The sequence below is a fragment of the Perca fluviatilis genome, chromosome 2, assembly GCF_010015445.1.
Source record: "Perca fluviatilis chromosome 2, GENO_Pfluv_1.0, whole genome shotgun sequence".
Taxonomy (NCBI): Eukaryota; Metazoa; Chordata; class Actinopteri; order Perciformes; family Percidae; genus Perca; species Perca fluviatilis.
The window spans coordinates 42,600,445-42,622,866 of NC_053113.1; the positions used below are offsets into that span (position 1 = coordinate 42,600,445).

The 22,422-nt window shown below is 43.1% G+C and overlaps 1 protein-coding gene across 8 annotated transcripts in view; it reads right to left on the reverse strand.

Moving 5' to 3' along the window:
- The window catches only part of fat3a (FAT atypical cadherin 3a), a 228,673-nt gene extending 207,157 nt beyond the window's left edge, over nt 1-21,516 (reverse strand). For all 8 annotated transcript variants that reach the window (XM_039791128.1, XM_039791121.1, XM_039791097.1 and 5 more), the window contains exon 1: nt 21,277-21,516. The gene's annotated coding sequence lies outside the window, so the exon portion shown is untranslated. The remainder of the gene's footprint in view (nt 1-21,276) is intronic.
- Nucleotides 21,517-22,422: the final 906 nt, after the last annotated feature.

A 22,422-nucleotide genomic window follows, 5' to 3' on the forward strand; every position in this document is an offset into this window, starting at 1 on the left:
ACGCTGGAAACACTAATCTACAACAGAAGTCTGTTTCTGATATAACGTAATTAACGTAACGTAATTGTGTATCCAAGTGCTTTTGGATACACAATTTGTTGCAAGTGTGTGACACGCAGGCTCTGCATGCACAGCCAACCAACAATCAAAATCAATGTTGATCAATTCATCAAACAACCAAAGCAGGCCCTGCTGGTCAACCACAACCTGACATTTAGAGGAAGCAACATGCATGCATTATTAATATCATTCACTTTAGCCTGGATTGATAGTATTATATGAATACAATGTTGTCATGTCAGTCAACCAGTGTATTTCTATCTAATTTCCCTCTCCAAAATCACTTCAGAAGAGTAGTCACAGCGTTAACTTGCTTTGGTTTTTGTAAAGCATTAAAGTTTAACAAAAACTGGTTCACATAAGAAAATTTCCTTTTTAATTTTTATTGTCTATGTAGATGCACTCCCATACAAAATCACCCCAGTAGTTGAGAATGATTTAGTATTTCTAAATAGGGCTATTTATTTCATCTTGTAAAAATATGAAAAAAATATCGCAATGTTTTTTTCCAATATTGTGCAGGCCTACCCAGTAGCCTCATGACCTTTTCCATATTTCAAACACCTTATCTAAACATTAAGATATGGATCTAGTTTAAACAGCTGGGCCACTTTGGTCAAAACGACATTTAAGTGAGAGATTATTGGATGTGTTTTTGCCTCATCATACAATTTGACAGACAGGATTTGTAAGGGTGATAATGCAAGAACAGATATTCAGAAATTAACCAGGGTGGGGCTCTCTCAGGAGGAAGTGACCAGTGGGCAAGATGCCTTAAGTTAAAAGCATATTAATAATACACATACATACATATACATAACATCTTTGGTAGACCCAAACCTCCTCTATCAATCGGTCTTTGTAATTTATTAAAATGTAGCCGAGTTCTTTTACCATTCCATATGTCTTTGTTATCCTGTCAAAACATTTAAAATATGACAGGGGAACCTCCAGAGGAAAAGATTGGGTAAGGTAGTTCAGCTTGGGAACCCAAACCAGTTTTATACCATTGACCTTCGCTGCTATTTAGAGATTGAGAGTCACCCATCTATTAACATCACAAGAGATTTTATTCAATAATGGATCCAAATGAACTTTAACTAGGTCTTTTAACTGGAGAGGAGATATACGATACCTTGCTTTGGCCACTGAAATGCCCCTGATCGGATGTCTGTTACAGGTCACTGAGCTGTTAAAGGTAATACCTTATAACCGGAAAATTTTAAGAAAGAGTCATAATATATATTATCTGCATAAAGTATAAGTTTGTGCACTACCCCTCCTACCATAACACCTGGGAAGTTAAAAAACAAAAAAGGAGAAAGAGGTGAGCCCTGTCTTGTTCCCCTTCCAAGAGCAAAATATTCAGAAATTAACCCGTAAGTTTGCACCAAAGCCTCTGGGTGCTAATACAGCTCCTTATATACCACACCTTACCTTACACTTCCAAAATGTTTAACATATAGCCCCATTCAACCATATCAAATGCCTTTTCAGCACCGTAACTGGTACAGCACCGTAACTGGTACAGCACCGTAACTGGTACAGCACCGTAACTGGTACACCTTTACTCAACAGTTTGTTAAACAGAACTTAAAAACCAAAAAAGAACATTTGTCAAGTATTACGCTTTTCTCCTTTCTGTGAAATAGGGTGGAGGGGGAATTGTCTATCAGCTATACATGATGCAATATTGATGGGACACCTGATATTATCTGACAAGCCAATAAACCCCACCTGATCAGGATGAATTAAAGAAGTAATAACCTTATTTAAAAATCTATTTGCCAGAAGTTTTAAAATAATTGTTACATCTAACTGCGTTAGGGAAATTGGTCTCCTGGGTCTTTACCTTTCTTAGGAACCAAAGTTATCAAAGCCTGCCTAAATGTTGGTGGCAGTGCACCCTTCTCTAGTGCCTCTCTGTATACCTCTAACAGAAGTGGAGCCAGTTCAGTTGCAAAACTCTCATCGGGCCCTGGGGCCCTACCCACATGCAGGGCCCCTATTACCCCTCTTTAATTTCCTCTATAGTTAAATCTGCATCAAGGAGTTCTCTTTGATCTTCTGTCAGTTTGGGAAGCCCTATTGGCTCTATGGAGGAACACATTTCTTCATCAGTAGAGATAGTTAATGATCTTTAGAGATCAGTGTAAAATGCTTTACAGATCTACAGTTGCTGTAAAAACATCTCCAGAATTGGATCAACAGCAAATGTAGTGGAAGCCAATTCCCCCTGTTTTATGTATTTAGCGAGTCATTTTCCTGCTTTGTCTCCCGATAATTTTGTCTTGCCCTGAATAAATTGAATTCAACCTTCTGAGATAGAATATTATTATATTGGTATTTTAATTAAAGGTAAAGGTGAAGGTACTTTATTGTCACATACACATGCATGTAGCGAAATTCATTCTCTGCATTTAACCCATCCCTCAAGGGAGCAGGGGCAGCCAATCACAGCGCCCGGGGACCAACTCCAGATCTGAGCCAGTGCCTTGATCAAGGGCACTGACTGGAGAACCTAGTACATGTTTTTGACAGGTTTCAAGTCAGGTTTCTCAGGCCATCCTGTGACATTCTTTGTGTAATCTCTGTTTCAGCATGTTAAGACACCACCTATAAGAGCATCTTCTGTTAGTTTGAGGCAGCAGGTCTAGGCACACCCACGCATGATCAGAGATTAGGATATGTACTATCACACATCCTATAGCAGAGGTAGCCAGTGATTTGAATCAACTCACCCAAAATCCCCTCCTTCTTTACCCTCGGGAATGCCCACAAAACGGACATTATTGCGTCTGGATCGATTTTTCTAAATCTTAAATTATTTCCCAAAGCATCCACCTCTCTCTTGCTAGCAGCTGGACTATCCCGTCTTTCCTTCTCAGCCACCTCAAAACTTTCAATGCGACACTCAACTTCATCCATTCTGGTGACCAGGCTGGAGAGTTTTAACTCCATCAAAACTATGGAGTGGCAAATTTCCTTTCAGACCTTCTAGCTAAGCCGAGATTTTCTCCAATGCTGCAAATATTGATTATATATTATTTTCGACATCTTTGGCTTCTAAATGTTTCTCCTCCAGGCTAAGTACAAATATCTCTGGCTAGGTATCTCTAAAAGGATAAATACATCAGTACAATACACTATGTCTAAACGTCTATGTAGGTTACGTAATGCTCTGAAACTACTGAAACTAGTACTGAAAAAATTCAAAAATACTCATTGTTATAGGTAGGTAAATATCAGCACATTCTCCCTTCAAACAGTAACTGTCATTAAATGATCAGACTCACAGTTTTCTCTTTTCCTGCTTCCCTTCCATTTTCTTGTCTGTTCATCCTTCAGTTTCCAACCAATCCACTGTCCAAACTCGGCGAGGAAATGAACAGTGTAGATATCAGGTAAGTGTGCTGCTTCTGGAACTTTATGGCTTCTGTGCGTACATGTGTTGGGAAGGGGTACAAATGTTGAAATAAGGACCATTTTTCAGAAGAGTGTGTAGGGTCTCTGTATAGGATGTAATTTAAGCTGCTCCACTCTCTTCATTCCTGTTTCCAGTCCTGCTTCCCTGCACTGCTGTGCTAATGTGCTGACAGACCAAGCAGATGGCAGAGAACTAGTGGTGATGTAAGCCGACTGTGGCATCTCCTCACTTCTTCTGTGTCTGGGCCAAAGGGTTGCACTTGAACGCAATGCAAAGACTACAGTTGACGGCCAATACCACAGAGGTTCTGCGCCTGCGCGAGAGGAAATAACTCTCCATGCCAGCAGGCGGTCGTTATCTATTCGTCATTCAAAAAGGGAAACTGGATATATAAACCGTTGCTATGATACATACAACAAAGCAGCAGCATAGCCTACGTCCCTCTGCTTCACCCCCTGCCGGGACTCCAGCGTACACAGAGAGATGGCTAACCACACTGTCCATCTCCCGGGCTGTCATTTTGGTGAGTACAATGTTTTTATTATAGATAGAAAAGATGGCTAGAACAATGAAAATTACTTTTCTTTACCCTGCATTCCCCTGATTTATCACTCTGGCTCCAGTTTTTCACAGGGGGGGAAATGAAATACTAGTAATGACAATACAGGGCTCCAGACTAACTTTTTTATTAGGAGCACTGTAGCCCCTAACTGAAATTCTTTAGGAGCACAGGCAGAAAATCTAGGGTTGCACACCTTAAATCGACCTGCAACGCAATTTTTTACATTTCCACAACTTTAACTGTAATACTGATAAATGCTTTGGAGATAAATACAGACTCTTATTTTAGTCACATTTTAATTGAGTGGTGCTTAACAAATGCACATTCAGAAATGTAAAGTATTATTGTCAATGTACTGTATTATTGTCTCTGCCTCATACAGGCTCTCCCTCCCTCCTCTCTGTCTCTTTTTTGTTTACACTGAAATAACAATCATATCTAAGGTGATTCATCTTCCATGAAAAGGGGAGTAACATTACTGTATTGTCATTCCCGACAGCACTTTATTCACGGAGAAAGAGAGAAAGAAAAGAGACAGAGACTGTGCTTTGTTGTTTGGCAAACATTTAGCTGGACACAAACTCCTGGGCAGTTCAGTGTGTGTTTCTTTTACTTTTTACCCTCATAGTGTGTTAAAACGTTCTTGTGGCAGCGATAGTCAGTGATGTTTCCTGTTTCCTGTATAAGACTCATTCACCGCTTCAAAACTAGCACGACACCTGTTACACAGGCCTACCTGGCCACCAGGGTGACACAGGGTTGACTCAGCCTCAACTTCTGCCTTTTTTTCCAGCTCCCCCCCATGGCATCCTCCGCCCCCACAGTCCTACCCACATTAAAAATGAATGGAAAGACTTGCGTTTTCGCTACACCGTCTGATGGGCAACGCCGGCAATAAATGCAGCTAATCACTCACGGAAGCTACAAGATGCAAGATGCTGCCCTGAGGCCCTCTAACAAGATAATGTGGCCATACTTCGGGCAAAACTGTCTGAAGAAAGCAACAGAGGTAAAGAGTGCTAATATTATGACCTGTTCACAGCATCAGGTCTAATGGATGAAAGGACCCTGTGGAAGGGAACAGTGTCAGTTTACTATTTAAGGCAATAAACTACATGGGGAAGTGTCACTCTTCAACAGACTTGTGAATTACACATTCATTTTTGTGAGAGGCCCAGTTACTGTGGACCATTGCCTTTACACAAATCTGAAGGATTGGCTGGCTGGACCTTTTTTTAGCCAGAGTGGTAAATGGAGAAAAGGTCAAAAAATAAATTGTGTGTGTGTTGTCCAGAGGCAGCCAATAGCTAAGTGGATCACATAGTAGAGGACATACAGAAGCCAACAATGGGTAATTACCGTTATCAGAGCCCAGCCACACCGAAGTCACAGCTCCAGTCCCTAGAGCCTGGTTAGAGCTGCAATCAGGTCTCACACACACACATACGCACACGCACACACCCTGTAGTAATCCATCACACCTAGTGCTGTAGTGCAGCAGCAGCAGCCCTGGTGCTGCTCCGTGTGCAGAGGGATGAGGAAACGAGAGGAGCAGTGATGCGAGGTAGCTGAAAGCGGAGACAGACTACCAGCAGGCCTTTTAACATCACCAACTCCCTGCTTCACATTCACACAGCTCTACACACACGGAAATGGCAGGTCTTGGTCTCTCTGATGTCTGGGCCACTGCTGTCCCACACCATCACATCCCCAGAGAACAGAAAGGACATCACAGCCCTCAGGCTAAACAGCCACAGAGGCAGGTTGCAGGGCTGCACACATGTATGACTCAATCAAAGAACTCCCAAAAGCTCCAAACAACCAATGTCATCAGGATTATAAAAGCATGTGTAAACTGCTCAAATAAAGCACAGCTCGGACGCTGGATGTCTGTGGAAAAAGCTCATAACTCAGCAGTGTACTGTAACTACAGGCAATACTGGGACCACACCTGTCCTCTTTTGAACAGGTCAGACATGTGCAGTAATAAAGATGTCTGGCTCTCCTCACACTGCAGACTAAATGAAAATGAAGATGAGACACAGAATGTGATCTCAATGGAAAGCTATATAGAGGTGCTGAGCTAATCAATACTGTGAATATGTCTTGTTCCTATTTTCCGGCTAAAAAGAAAACATGAGTAGGGCTGAGTGATATGGTTGAATTCATTGTTACCATATCAATACAGATATACAGAAAAAATACAGAAAAATATTTCTTTATTAAGGTTAACCGTTAACAGGTGCTGAGATATCACATTCATAAGAGAAGCCAGGACCTTCTTCCTGTTTACCTTCTTTTTCCCGCCTCACACACATCTGACCAATGACAGGAGGTTGTTTGTAGTGAAGCATTCTGATTTGCTTAGAGGACATAGGAGACATATATGGACTTCTCAGAACAAATCACATCACTGGAGAGAACAATAACCAGAGCAAAGTCAAATAATACAAAAGAACAAATACAGGCTGACAGTCTAAGAAGAACAAACTCAGACTCAACACACAAATTTATGCTTTCAATATAATACAGCCTAATAAGAACAGCGTCAGTGCTGGAGGAAAACATGAGTGAAGCTGAGAGGAAGGGAGTTTGGAGAGAAGAGAACAACAGAAGAGAGCAGCGGTAAAAAGAGAAAAAGGAGGTTAAGTTGTACCGAAAAACAGAGAAGGAGAAGGCAAAACACTGACAGGCCACTGAACAATAACGGCCATCGGACATCAAGAGAAACCTTTTACTCCCATTCCTTGTGCGTGTGTGTGTGTGTGTGTGTGTGTGTGTGTGTGTGTGTGTGTGTGTGTGTGTGTGTGTGTGTGTGTGTGTGTGTGTGTGTGTAAGTTAGACTGATGTTGAACTCCAGACGAGTGTGAGCAATACAGGACTTGGTCAAAATAAGGGAATCATCAGTATAGCAGAAACAAATCTCTTATCGGTTTTTATCTGTCTTTAGCAAAACCCAGGTAGCAGGATTCTTATTTAGAGCTGACCCTTTTCTGACTGAAATGCCAGACCTGACCAGTGGCACATTAAATCAGATGTAGATAATAAACATTAATTTCTTTGGTAATCTGACCAAAGGCTACAATGAAAGGTGTCTGTTTTCTGGTTAAAGTGATGGTTCGGATTAATTTCACCCTAGGGTCCTTTGCACCATGACCTCGAGCAAAAAAAAAAACCCCGAAGCTTTTTGGAAATTGTCTGAGAGTTAAGTGTAGAGTAGCTTATCAGCTGAATATAGCTAAGCATTGGACTAGTGGATATTCGTAAATGATCTACTAATAATGCCCGAAATGATACCAAACTTCTACACTAGTACAAATAGGATATGTACTCATAAAACGATGGATTGGAAAGTTTGTAAGTACACCAGAAGTTTATGAACACTTGCCTGCTCTCTTCTGCTCTCTGTTGCTGCTGCTGCTGCTGCTGCTAATTTACTACACCGAAAAGAGATGCAACAAAAATATGTATTAATTTAATGATTAAATAAGGTAATGTCTCCAAACTTACCTCAATTATAAAGTGTCTCCTGCTAATTATACTACAGCACTTACTTAAAAAAAAAAAAGTTAAATTAATAAATATTTTTGTTGCATCTCTTTTAGGTGTTGTAATTTGTAGACGTCCCTAAGCACTCGGCTTACTGCAGGTAGCAGCAGCAGCAGCAGCAGCAGCAGCTAGCAGAAGAGAGCAGGCAAGTGTTCATAAACTTCTGGTGTACTTACAAACTTTCCAATCCATCGTTTTATGAGTGCATAACCTGTTTGTACTAGTGTAGAACTTTGGTATCACTTCAGGCATTATTAGTGGGGTCATTTACGAGATACATCACTGGATCCATTAGCCCCTGCGCTAAGCTATTCAGCTGATAACGCTACTCTACGCTAACTCTCCCAATGTTCGACCCAGGTGAAAAAAGCTTCTGGGGGGGTGTTTGGCTCGAGGTTATGGTGCAAAGGACCCTAGGGTGAAATTACTCCGAACCATCACTTTAATGTGCTGTGTGCAGGCCTACGTCAGACTGAAAGAATCATCACTCTGTGACTGCATGGAGCCTCTTTTGTAGTTCAAAGACCAAGAGTGGTGATTCTTCTCTGCCATGTTATACCATCCCAATGTTCTTCAAAACTTGACATTTTCAGCGTGTAGCTTGAAGTTTGTTGTTGTTTCCCGAAGACAACGGAGTTGGACAACGGTAGTCTATATCCACGACATTCCATCTTCCGGGATGGCTCCGTTGCCACCGGAAATTCTGAATATCACTCTTTTAGGCCGGATGTCTGTCACCTTCCTCTCTTTGTGTTGGTGTTCTAAACTCCGGTGGATTTATGAGGACTATGGTTAACTGCTCCTCAGATCTCTGCAGGGGAAATCCAGACAGCTAGCTAGACTATCTGTCCAATCTGAGTTTTCTGTTGCACGACTAAAACAATTTTTTAACGTGCACGTTCCGCCAAAACAAGTTCCTTCCCAAGGCTATTTAGCAGAGGCACCGTGGCTCTGTCCGGCGCTTAGTGTTGCCCAAGACGATTGTGATTGGTTTAAAGAAATGCCAATAAACCAGAGCATGTTTTTCTCCCATCCAATGCTGTGTGGACTAGCCAGACCCTCCTCCGCAGGACAACGCTAACACACAGAGAGAGGAAGGGGAGGGACAGGATACTATCCTGGAAATATACTTCTGTTGATCCAGACTAGCTGGGGAGTGAAAACGTGTGAATGCGGTACAGAGGCACAGAGCCTGGAGCACTTACTACACCGCCCACTGCTCTAACCAAAGAGCTCACAGAATACAATGACTCTGGCTGAACAAGATATAGAGGCTGAATCTCATCACCCTTATTTGATAGCTCCTTGACTCCTCAGTCCTCGGCTGAACCGGAAGTTGTTCTGTCCCTCCTCGGTGAAGGATGTCTCAAAGCTCTTATTTCTGGCCCAAGGACCGAGGAGCATCGAGGAGGGATCATCGAGGAGCTATAGGCGAGGATACACGAGAGCAGCCTTCCCGGAAGTTGTGCAGCTGGAGCTGCTTACTCCGCCCAAACAGCTGACGAATTTATGTGACGCTTCAGAGGAAAGGAGGCCTCATCCCTCTAAACACATTTGCTCGTTTGCCTCTCTCCTCCAATGATTTCCTCGCGTCTCTCCCGTGCCTCCTCGTGGGATGGACTAAGACGCAAGGAAGGGAGGCAAGTGGAGGCTTCGAGGAGGCAATTTAAGTGCTATTGGACGTACCCATGGTGTGTTGAAACACTAACGAGAAGAATTAAATAGTTCTCAGTCTGGACCTCCAGCATTTGTAACAAGTACCTCATGAAAAGTAGGTGTAAAAACTAAGTAGTACATAGTATTTTCTGCTGCTTATCTCAATATCACACAAACATACACACACACACACACACACACCCCTAGGGCTGCAACTAACGTTTATTTTCATTGTTGATTGTGGATTATTTTCTGGATTGGGTAGGCTGTGGCTCAGGTGGTAGAGGGATCGTCTACCAATCGGAAGGTTGGTGTTCGATCCCTGGCTTGCAGTCCCATGTCGAAGTGTCCTTGGGCAGGAAACTGAACCCCAAATTGCTCCCGATGCTGCGCCATCGTAAAAGTGTGTGAATGTTTATCTGATGGGCAAGTGTTACCTGGTAGGGCAGCCTCAGCCACAGTGTATGAATGTGTGTGAATGGTTCCTGTATTATGTTAAAGCGCTTTGAGTAGTCGTTAAGACTAGAAGAGCGCCTCAATAAATACATTCCATTTGAATACAGTCCATTAGTTGTTTGGTCTCTAAAATGTGGATCAGTGTTTCCCAAAGCACAGGATGAGGTCCTAAAATGTCTGTTCGGTTTACTGTCACAGAGGAGTGAAGAAACTAGAAAATATTCACATTTAACAAGCTGACATCACACAAGTTTGGTAATTGGCAATTAACTCTTCTGCCATCTTTGTGGATAGCTGTGGTTAAGTGAGGAGAAAACATGTTCAGCAACAACTGTGATTGTTTTTCCTGATTTTGTCAAGAAATGAAAGACAAAGGGAGTGACGGAAGTTATATCACTTCGTAGCTGAATTACCTTCCACACCAAAGCTCATCAAGTGCTCCCATAATGAGCTATCGATCCCCAAAAGCACCACCATGCTCGGCTTTGCACACACAGAAGGTTCCTTCCATTTCCTGCCAACAAGGTCTCACGCTCTGAACAACATCTATCAAAGGCAGGAGGACCGGCCGATCACTCAGTACTCTCAGCAACAAAACAGAAAGTGATTTGAAGAAAAAGAGGCAAAGTCACAAGCAGTTTGGCCCGCAGTGTATCACCAGGCCCAGCCACCATGTCTCCCAGTCCTGTTCCAGTCAGCAGCAGCTCTGCACTGGGCTGAACTTCTCTCTGGGTCCATGCATCTCAATGAGCTGCTGATCACAGGCTGCTGGCAGTAAATGATGCCTCACCGACACTTTTCCATTTTACTGGCCTATCAGCACACCATTAGGCAGCCAAACTTATCACAGTAATACATTTCTCTCATATCATAGGAAAGGCTGAGGATCAGAAAAACCGAAATGCAGCTGATGTTGGGTGTGACCTAGTGCTCTCTGATTGGTCTGATCCTAGTTCCCAGACCTTCCTCCATAGCGCTGCAAAGGAGGGTCTGGCTAGTTCACACAGCATTTCTGGATAGTAGAAAAACATGCTCTGGTTTATTGGCATTTCTTAAAACCAATAACAATCATCTTGGCCAGACAGAGCAATGGTTCCTCTGCAAAATAGCCTCGGAAAGGAACTTGTTATGGTGGAACGTGTGTACGTTCAAAAGTTGTTTTAGTCGTGTAAAAGAAAACTCAGAGTGGACAGATAGTCTAGCTAGCTTTCTGGATTTACACTGCAGAGATCTGAGGAACAGTTAACCATAGTCCTCAGAAATCCACCGGAGTTTACAATGCCCACAGAAAGAAAGAGGAAGGGGACGGACATCCGGCAGCACTGGAACAATCCCGTATATCAGAGTTTTTTTTGTGATTGTTGCGGGCAAAAATCATTGATTATGCGGCACGTTTTCTTAAAAAATGCAATGGAATATGCTATATATGATATTTATGCAATTTTATGCAATGAAATTGCAAGAACTTGCAAAAATTGCGGGAACTTGCAAAAATTGCGGGAACTTGCAAAAACTGCGGTTTGATGAAAAAGAGAAAAAAAAGTGATTCCCCCAACACCCTGCTTTTCAATGATGTTCATGTCACGTAATTACGTCACTTCATAACGTTCCCATGGCAACAGGGGAAAATGGCTGCTCTTGTGTGAAGTAAACGCAACATTTTTCAACTTTCTGCTAAGATATATGTGACTTTTTTTAAACGAAAATGCAGGGATTATGAAATCATGCAAGCCCAGCATTTTTTGTGCAAAATTGGCAATTTATGCGTGTGTTTGTGTTTTGTTATTAGCACTGTAAAATCTCCCACTTACTACTTATCTAGGTCAATATTCTATAAGAAACACATTTAAGAGATATTTATCAAAAATGGGCTATCAAATTTCTGTGAAAACAATAACTCTTGAAACTCAATGTGGATATCAGCATCAGTTTCACAAACCCAGTATGGTCCAGGCTATAGTAAACACTACTGAATATGACAACACTTGTTTAAAACCTTTCCCCATTGTTTAGTGGGTCTGATTCCTTCCTTCCATCCATTCCATACATCCATCCATCCATTAGTTATACCCCCGTGGCTGGGTAAAACAAGCAATATGTAGATGTCACCTCAGGCATTTTATACACCAAACAATAACCAATTAATCATGAAAATAATTGGCAGATTAATCAACTTTTTACCTATACTTACTTAGAGAAAAAGAAACCTACTGACAAAACCATTTGAGCCAAAGTTTTAAATGTGAAATGTTGCCTACAAGAACCAACCTAAATAAAAGTCTAAAATGGGCAAATCAAATCATATAAAAATGGGGAGGAATAAGCAAACAACAATGACAGTCAGTGTCTGCGTCAGTACATGACAGTTATCCATACTTGTGACATTTCTGTAGATACCTGAACAGCACTGAGGTCCAACACTGCGCCCTGAAGCAGTCTGCGTGGCTGTGAGGGGCCCAGTGATGGAGAAGTATCTGCCCATGTCTACGGGGGACCGTGTACAGCCCAAGTTGGCCATGTTGACTGTACTGGCTGACAAGTGTGGACAAGTGCATCTATGCAGATACCAGTTGTAGAATAAACAGAACTGTAGTTTATCTGGCACTTAACAGAACCCAATGGGCAAAAACCACTCACCAGGCACTGTAACTGAAACAGTCGTGTTTTGTGTGCTGCTAGAGACAGGAAACAATATTTTGCTAAAACTGTCAAACCAGTTGTGTGTTTGCATGTTTCCTTTGGTTTTGTGACAGACACGTGTGGCTCTGTACTCAGCTGGCCCACATGCCAACACTAACCCAGCACACATCTGCTCTACAACCCACACTGATTGACAGGCACACACTGCAGGGATGAAGTGTGTTTCTAGGTGTCTTACATTTCACAAATTAAAAAAAAGGGGGCTGCTGCAATGGTGACCAAACGAAAGAAAGAAGAAAACAAATGGAGGGATTTCAACACTGTTGAAACTGGTAGGATGTGAATAATAATACCATGGGTAAGTGCAGTAATGAGGGTTAAGTAATTGACAGTATGAGCCCACTGGTGTTCACACTGAGCATGGAGCCTCCTCCTGTAGCTGGATCACACACACCTGAGGCCAGCGCCATCACCCTGTACTGCCCTACAGACACAGACACACACACACACACACACACACACACACACACACACACAGAGACGACCTTACAGTCTCCACACACAGGCCTGCTTAAATAAGGATTCTCCAATTATATCAGCACAAGTACAATTATTCTGCATTAATGTCTTGTGTCAGCGGGCACTGTGGCTGGGGGAAAGGAATGTTTAATTGATGTTTTTTGCACACACTGGCAAGAACTTCATCTCTCTCTTTCTGGGCACGGCGTCAGCTACTCTGACACAGCAAATGAATAGCAGTGGACATGATTTAACATGACAAAGAGCTTACTGTGAATTATTCTGCTGGCTGATTAGACAGCTGCCATAGAAATGGGGCTCCTTTTGAAGGCCGATGCAGTAATTCATTTGAACCTGGTGGATTGAGATCTTCATCTGCAGGTTTGGCTGGTGGTCAGGTGAGCCACAGTATAGGACAGGAGAGACAGTGCTGCCAAAGCAAACAGCTTTTAAAGGGCAACTCTGTAACATGGTCGCAATTTCAGCCCTGTAATTCCACATACAGTATGTGAAATAAAGCATAACAGCAGGAGATGATGAGTAGGGTTGGGTATCATTTGGGTTTTTTTCCTCTACTGGTGCTAAAATGCTGCCTGAACCAAAAAAACGACGGTCAGCGACATTAAAGAACGGCTTGTTTATTGCTACAGCAAATTTTAAAAACGGCAGGGCTGTCTTAGATATATATTAGATAAATATTTTCACAGTCTGTACGCCCACAAGAACCGTTACTCACAAAAACATGGAACTTTCCCCTCCAGATCGGCCCATCTCAGCTTTCATTTTCAGGGCAGAGCAGTGTACCCAGGGCTCGGCTTACACCTATCGCCATTTCTAGCCACTGGGGGACCATAGGCAGGCTGGGGGAACGCATATTAATATTAATGTTAAAAAAAACTCATAAAGTGAAATTTTCATGCCATGAAACCTTTAAGTTTGCATTTTTATACATTTTATTTATCAAAACTTTAATATATTTTGATGTCCCTCTGTTGTGACAATAAAACGTTTATTTTTAAACTGCATTATCATATTATTTTAGTGAAGACTCTGTTTATGTTTATGTTTTGTTACGCGTTTTTTAAATATATATCGACCGATATATCGGAATATCGGATTTGTAAATCACCAAATATTTGTATCGATATCGGCCTTAAAAATGCCGAATCCATACTAATCAGAAACATTTTGGATTGTTACATGCCACCAGAATTTTGCATTTTCCTTGGCATTAATGAAGGCGTTTTCACCATAAATTTGTGCCTAAAAATGTTTTAGAATGCAGGATATGAAGTCTTTTTCTAATTTCCTGGGGGAGAACCCCCAAACCCCTGCTTCATATGTGTCCACCCAAAGGCCCATTCTGAGCCAGGTATGACCCTGGTATCCAAACAGGACTTCAATGATTGGTATATGAACCCAGGACAGTGACTCTAAATCTTGGTCTTGAAAATTACATTTGACATTGAAAACATGAACTGAACTGCAAAAGGAAAACACTTAAAAAAGCACTGAAATATGCCTGATTTTGCAGGAGCTTTTGTAAAAAAAAAAAAGAAATTTTGTATAGTTCTTTAAAAATAAAAAGGAAACTTGTTATGGGGATAATAAAATTACTCTGGGCTGAGTTTTCCTAGTAACCTTACCAAAAAGGCTCAGGATGCTGCAAATCTTGGTATGATATGAAAATGGCTGGTGGATTTAAGACAAAAAATAATAATAAATTGAATGACTCAAATTTGAAAATTTCCTATCCTGGCCTGGGACACACATTCATACAATTTAGGTCATCCTGTACATCTCATCTCCGGTTTTTCCTGCATCCACTGTGTGTTTGTGTGTGTGCGCGCATCAGTCACGGGGGGAACTGAGCCCCGCCTGCTGCAGAGAGCCAACAGGATTGAAACAGCAGCAGCTTTCAGCGACTTTAGAATGAAAAAACGTTACAGCGTACACTGATGTTAAAATGTATACAGGTTGGCAGAACAGTCTGAAATGTTTTGCACGGTCTTTCGCTGTACATTTTGTTGGTAAATGTGAGATGTTCGAGTCACACACGTCTCGTCTTCATATCAGAAACAAGGAAATTAATTTGCCGTGTGTTACGTCAACCCGTTCTCACTCCCGCTTGGTCAGAGGCTCTCAAGAGTCACATACTGATACAAAGTCTGGCATGTGGGACTGCTGGGATTGGTTGAAGTCAAGGGAAACTCCAGCTATTGGTAAAATTAGCGGAAAAGTTGCGGTGATTGGTCAAAATTGCAAGTCGCACCAAATTCACGGTGATTGGTTGAATTCGCGTGAATTGTTGCGATCGCGACGTCGCAAAATCCTGGAGGGACTGGGAAATGTCCAGCCCCAGGCACTGAGCTTTCTTTGTCCTTCTGCATGAACAGAATAGTAGAATAGCCTTGCTACCAGTCCCATTCAACCTGCGCTAAACTGTGAACCGGCCTTTTGCATATTTAGTGAAAAGAGCCATTACCCCTCCCCGTGCCAACTCATAGTACAATCATGAAATACTTAGATATTATTGTAGCTGAACTTTCAATAAATAGAAAAAAGTCATGCTACTTTGAAAAGTCTGCTTAGAATTGTTCAAATTGAAAACAATATCTGAGCATGCTAAAATCATCTGTGTCTGAAAACATGCTCAGACCCCAGAGGGTTAAATGTCCAGATGCAAACATTGTGTTTGGCTCTTTGTCCACTGGCAGACAGTGTTCAGAGCACGGGTTGGCAGGTTGACGGTGAGACCAGGCTGTCACACACACACACACACACACACCCAGGAGCAAAAGAACGACCATACACAGATGAGAAGGACAAAGACGACAATACTTCTGGGCCGACACAACCGTCATTCAACCGCATTCCAGGATTCGCTGAATACAATAGCAGGTCCGTATACACACAGGCACGCACGCACACACACACACACACAGACACACACACACACACACACACACACACACAGGAACACACACACGCACGCACACGCACACACACGCACACGCACACACACACACACACACACACACACAATACACACCAGCCAATTGCACAAACAGTGGGGACTCAGCAACAGCACACTACCCAACCCCCCACCTTGGTTGAAGAACGGGGAACCAAAGAAATTCCCCAACTCTGCCCCTCTCCCTCTGTCTCCCACACTCACAGAGAGAAGCAAGGATTGGGGTGGGGGGCTGCAGAGTGCTGGCATTTGGCACGAACAGACGCTCACAAAGCCCTCGGGAGCCCAGAGATGAAGGAAAAGTGAGGGGGAGGGTTGAGGAGGAGGGGTTGCAGCGATGCCATTTTAAAGCAAGCAGCCTGTGGAGCAAGGCACTCTGGGAGAGGGAGAACAAAACCAACGGAGGGAGGGGGAGGGAGGGAGAGCCTCCATCTCCCTCTTCCCTGTGGAGGTCAGTGTGCTCGGCAGGGAGGTCAGCCACCGCTGGAAGCTCCTCTGCAGCCCCGGTGCAGGTTATCTGCAGCGCTGCAGTCAGAGTCCAGACAGGCTACTGGTCTCTATCACTTACTTCATCACACACTGAGACATCCATCACACACATCTATCATGGATAGAATAGATCCAAGTACTCTGCGCCCGGATCTCCACGCTGGAGCTCATGCCAAGCTCTGGTCAAACCCACACAACTTCATTCTAAATCCAAATGCCAAATCCTTCCAAAGATATCAGATATGTCAGGCTGAATTTTGGAGAAATCAAGACATGTTTGACGAAATACTGCAGCCAAATAAACATGGTGTCTACAATTTGAATATTTCACAAAGACGGGAAGCATAGCAAAGCCTTGCTCCATTAAAAGTAGGAACAAATGTGAAAATAAACCCAATAAAATAACATTAAGCTCTGAATGAATTGAAGGTTTTATTTAGCTGTTATATGTTGTTGGATAGATGCTATTGCTGCATTCTGTCAACAGAGATGGATGAACAGACAAACCTGCTCGCATTTCACACATTATTCCAAGATGCTAGCATTGTAGTCACACCAAATAAACAGCCTAAATGAGCTAACAGCAAAAGCTATAAATATTATATTTCCATCCTACACATCTAATAAAGAACATACAATAGGTCAATATTTAAGCCAGCAGTTTTCCCCTGGCTCCACTAGAGCTGTCAATCTTCCTCTATAATACCATTCAAATTTCATTCAAATAATATTTTATATATTAGTTATTAATATGTACTACACTATTCAGGCTTACACACTGTCAATGCCATTATCAGCATGTGGTTGTTGTTACACGTTCTGTCCACTAGAGGGACTTCCAACATTAGTCTGGCCTTGAAGGGGATCTACGTCATGGTGCATTGCTTTTCTGGCACGCCGCTCAGCGGTTAGAAGGTAACGTTAATATAAGAAGTCGAAGCTAACTCTGACTCTCTCCATGAAGGTCCCAGCTAAGATAACGTTACCACCCCCCTCCCCCACCCCCCCGGACTAACCTTATAGCTCCGTGATCTTAAGACCTCACAATTCCTTGTGGTTCTCACTCCTGCTGAACTTATTGTTCATCAGACGTGACATGACAAAAGCATTTCGTTTTCATGTGCGGGTAGGCCAAGGCGAGAAGAGGGAGATTAGCTAACATATTTAGTAATTTCAGCATTCGAATAGTATAGATTTTTTTCACTATTCGGATTATATTCGACTTTCGTAATTCGCTCAAACAGGCCTATCTCCTGGACATTTATCTCTGGACACAAAGACATGAAACTTATATTAATCTTAAGGAATAAAAAAAACACCAAAATAACAGAAGCTTTTCTTTAATTAGCGTGATAATAGAGTCCTGACATCATCTCCAGGCTAGCCTCTGTGCTACTAGCTAGTGTTAAAGGCTGCTAAGCTCCCAAATACTATATGAATAATTATATTTGACTTTTTTTTTAAACATTTACAATCCTTATGGAGAGAACAACATGAAATGGTCTTTAACACGGTTATGTTCCAAAGCTGTATTTCAGTGATTTGCATCATTATGTTGTGGTGAAGGTTTCAGTTTGCCTTCAGCTCCGTTTCTCTCACATTAAATGGACATGTTCTTTATGGCTGCACCATTTCCACACATGGAATATTCTAAATGCAAAAAACCTTACTTCCAAATCAATCAATTTTATTTGTCATATAAATTTGCCAAGCTGTTAATAACAAACACTAAAGGTTAGGAGTATCTTCCATTTTAGTCACACACTACAATTACCAACCGCTAGAAGGGCTACAGGGTTCCACAACAACATGGCAGTGTAGAGCCAGCCAGGCCCAGTTCCAATCAGGCGCCGGTCAAGGAGATGAGGGGGTGTTGGGAGCGGGGAGGGAGGGGAGGAGACGGAGGAGTGTGAGAGTGCTAGATGCTTGTTTGGCCGCCGGCCTGCCGGAGAAAGGTGAAAGGAGGAAGCACCCACACACTCACACACTCTCTCAGGATCAGATGGATGTGCACAGGTATGTGTGTGCATGTGGTAAACACACACAGTCAGGCCATCCCAAACCACTGGTTCCTCCACCCTCCACTATAGCACTGTCACGGTTAATGCAGCTCCACCCTGACAGAGCAGCCTCGCACTGATTGCTCCTAACCTCTATGACGCAGCCTCCCTTTACACACACACACACAAGCTACATGCACACTTGTTTTCCCTGAATGTCCATGGGACACTTCTGACCACCCCCAGTTGTTGCCTCAATCTGTCGGTCTATGTGTAGCAACACACATACCAGGGTTTCCCGCAGCACTTTGCAGCTGCAGCTACAGCAACACATCCCTGCTGCCTCAACTACGTCGTAAAAAAAAAATGTATATCAGCGATATCCGCCGTGTTACTCTGTCCTGTTTTCTCCCTTTCATTCCAAACCACACAGTTGACAACCTGCAGGTGGAGGCGGTGCAGACAGGCTCGGACATAAACGCCACGGGCTACTGTGGACTTGTCTTGCAAGCGGTTTCAGGAAAGTGGCTGCATGTGTCCGACAATGCACAGAACATTAACCGGTACAAGCCTACAGCTATTTTGGTACAAACATTCCCAGACAGCATTTACATCTGGGCCAGATCCGTTTTCGAACCAGCAGATTCGCACAGCAGTCACACTCACTATGCAGATCTGCACCAACTTTGCGCTAGACTTGTAGCTTCTGACTGTGACAGTCCATCCGGCGGGTGCGGAGCCGATCCGGGGCAGCTGCGCAGACTAGACGCGCCACAACTGAATTGAGTCCGCCTGGCGGGTGTGGGCTGGATTCGCGGGGACTGCGCAGACCGGACGCGCCACAACTAACAGAACGCTTTTCCCCGCATAAACCCGCAACTCTATCTGACTTATGCAGAGTGGAAGACTGCAGGCTGCACCGTCTTTGTGATTATTGGTAAGTGCATTATACAAGTAAAACTTTAAAAGTAAACTGGTGTTGATGTCATGTTAGTCTGTTAAATATTCATATTTAACAAAGTTTACAAACTTAGTTTACACTGACATTCTAACAACCTGAGACGTATCAGACAAGCTGGGTAGTATAGCCATAGGCTACGTTTAGCCGGTAGTATAGGTTCTTCATCCACAACTAATGTGAACATAGGCTTTAAGGCTGAATCGGTGATCTTTGCTTATTATTCACCAAAATTGCTGAATATCGTGTCCATTGTGTGTTGCTCTGCAAAATCGTAGCCATGTTAACGCTACCCACTCTGCAGGTATTGCATATGTTGGCCAGCGTTTTTTAGTAAGCCATGAGCCTTATGGCATCTATATCGTATATATAGATGCTTTTCACTCAGTCTTTACTTAATCACCACTCTCTCATTCATTCACTCACTACTCACTCCACACCACTTTAGTCAAGCATTTTACTATAATGTCATGTAATAAAGAATATTTTAATATTGAATCTAATATTTACTTTGTTTCTTTGCTTTGTGTGCTTTTTGTACGTCTTACAGGAGCAGTGAGGAAGAATCGCATGTCTGACAAAGCCACCGACACGGAGATAAATCAACACGCCGTCAGATGGTTTAATCTGGCTTGCGACCGCAGGGGTGGCCGCCGTGCCCAGTCACATCCAACTAATGAGCAGTAAATATATCCGCAGTGTTCACATTAGGTTTTACTTGGTTTTGTATTCATTTGTAATTTGAATAATTAACATTGATCTTTAACCATATGATTTTTGTCACTTGATTGTATTGGTTTGTATTGGGTTTTTTTTGTGCATCTGGATTCACGTCTACAGATGGTGGTTCATGCTGTAGTGTTCTCTTTTGCCTTTTTAAAATAAAAAACTATTTTTTTTTTGAAAATGTAAAATTGTGTGGGTATTTGTTTGTGCCTTAATTGTATCATAGCCTAAATATGAATCGCGGATCAAGGCCACACGTCAAGGCATTAATAACTGTATTGGGCCAGTTCTGGCCCAGATCTGTCTCTGATCCATAATTCCAACCTGTTCCGGTATTGGGCCGTTGGAAAGAATTAGCCCGGCCCAGGTCCGTTTAGCGGCTCTGTACCTAATGCTAATACATTATGCTGTAATAAATTATATATATATATCTATCTATATCTAGATATAGATAGATAGATATAATTTATTAATTATATATTATTATTTAAATTTAATATTTACTGTTTAATAAATAATTGTTAGATGTAGTACACAAACAAGCCCCCCCCCCAGGGGAAACCCTGCACACACACACACACACACACACACACACACACACACACACATAAACACACATCTGAACTCCAACATGTCTGCAGTGCCATCACATCCAGCCTGCAGGACTCCCTCACTGTGACAAAGAAGGGATCTTTCAGGCTTCTAGATGATGAAATGGCCCACCAACTGATTTCTTCTTTCCCTCCTGGAGCCGTCCAGCCGTGGTAGCGTTATAAGATTTGCCATGCTGCAGGCTACAATGGCATTAAGGTAATTAACAGGTTAGGCCGCGTTATGAGGCTTTTTTTTGTTAAAAGCAGATATTGAAGTTGCTGGAATCTTAACAGATAACGCAGAGATGCACCTGCCTCCATAGAAGATGGACGGCATGCATAAAGCTAAACGTTTTTATCACTACTGGATATCACAGTCCGTTTACTAATGCAGGCTGTACAGCAAGGAGAAAGCAATGACAACTGTACAGCGATCAGGTCCGGCAGCCGCTGGGACCGGACTCTCCGCTGTCCCATGCAGCTGGAGCCCGAGCCCCGCAGCCCGAGCCCGAGCCCGAGTCCCGCAGCCCGAGAGCCCGAGAGCCCGAGCCCCGCAGCCCGCCGTTCATTGACAGTCCCCGCTCATCTGCGTGGTTCCACACAGCTGCAGCACATCACAATACTCGTATTAGACCAGATGTTACATTACATGACTCTGGACACCCACCTCGTCTCACGTTGTCTTGCAGATATAAAACAGAAACGCATCACGGGCTGTGGAAGCCCGTTCCCCGCGTTCACAGCGCACGTCTGTCCGCACACCTCCAACTGGGCTCCGTATGTGAGCTAGGACTGCGGGTCGACCGCGGGACTCACCCGGCCATGCTGCTGAATCTCCCGGTGAAAAAGTGCGTCCTCCTCAGTAGCATCCACAGCAGCAGAGCCGCTCCGACACTGACACACTGCCGCTCCGATCCCCAACGGCTGCTGCTGGAGCCGCGCGCACACGATGGGGCTGGTTCGCGCGCTTGGGTGCGCGGGAACAGCGCCACCTACCGGAGAATCCGCACATTTGATTTCTCGCTCTCAGGCTAATTAAATAATGTATTCTAATGTTGAATTGATGTTAAACACATGTAGCCTGCCTTTACCGGGCAGAGAAGGGCTGATACTTCTCCCAAACCAATCTGGCATCATCAAGGCTAGAAAGATCAATAGATTCTTACATCCTAACAGTTTAATATTAAAGGTACAGTAAGTAAGCCTTATAAAACCAACTTTCTTCTCATATTTGCTGAAACTGACCCTATGTTGAAGCAGGTAATTAAAAAAAAAAATCAGGCTCCTCTGGCACCACCTACGTAGTGCGATTTGCAAAAATCCACAGCTCCCTGTTCAGATGCACCAATCAGGGCCAGGGGGGGGGGGTAACTGTGTGTCAATCACTGCTGATGCACACGCATTCATTCTCCATTGTGGGGGTAGGGGCTTACGGTACAGATCCACTTTTGCGACACGACTGTCGGGTGGTGTCGCGACGTCATATAGCCATGGTTGATGCTCCACGCCCCTAACCAGCAGCTGATTGAACGAACGCGTGACGTGGGTGTGTCTACTCGAGAATTTCAACAGAGTGTCATGGCGGCTCGTTGAGAATACAATCTCGTATTTTACAAAAATAGTTCACCGAAATGTGTTTCTGAAAACATTTTAAGCGAGAAATAGGCCGTGCAGTTGCTGAATATGTCTTCATTTCAGATCAACAAAGGTCAGTTTGAAAGATTTGGAAAGGAGGACTGGAGAAAATGAAAAACATACTATTACTATTACTACAACATATTAGATACACTGTAAAAAAAAAAGCATTATTCAA